The sequence below is a fragment of the Penaeus monodon genome, chromosome 32 (assembly GCF_015228065.2).
Source record: "Penaeus monodon isolate SGIC_2016 chromosome 32, NSTDA_Pmon_1, whole genome shotgun sequence".
NCBI classification, from domain to species: domain Eukaryota; kingdom Metazoa; phylum Arthropoda; class Malacostraca; order Decapoda; family Penaeidae; genus Penaeus; species Penaeus monodon.
Window position 1 is genome coordinate 35,412,296 of NC_051417.1, and position 505 is coordinate 35,412,800.

Here is a 505-nt window from a genome sequence, read left to right on the forward strand (position 1 = left end):
TTATATTAGGTGTCTTTGATTTAATGCATTTATTAAATGTTTCAGACAGGAATCCTTATTTTCATATAAAATGAAAAAAAAGATACTTTTACAAAGTATGGTCCCTATTGAAAACAATAATTCTGATTAACTTGGTAATAATCTCCTCTCAAATTACACTAAATTTGCTTTTTTATACAACAACAGTACGATAAGAGGAACATGAATAATGAATCTTAACTGCCTTATTAAGGATAGGATATGCAGTTGAAGAATTTGCCAGAATTACATGAACTTCAAAATAGGATGACAACTGAGATGTGCTTTTGTTGCTTTCAGACGGAGACCTCTGCGGCCATCTGAGTATCTCTACACCACTTAGTCAAGAAGGTAATGATAGGCTGAGTAGAAGTCGCTCTCATAATTTGAGGATTTAGTGAGAATGCAAGTGGATATAATGAAAAAGGATAACCTAGAAAAAGAAGTTCCTACAAACAGATCATGTGTTATTTATCTTTGGTTAGAC

General features: G+C 32.3%; 1 protein-coding gene across 1 annotated transcript in view; it reads left to right on the top strand.

The window, feature by feature from the left end:
- LOC119593845 (hornerin-like) overlaps positions 1 to 505 on the top strand; it is a gene marked incomplete in the record, with an annotated part of 29,685 nt that overhangs the window by 4,046 nt on the left and 25,134 nt on the right. The window contains 1 exon segment of the mRNA XM_037942875.1: positions 319 to 369.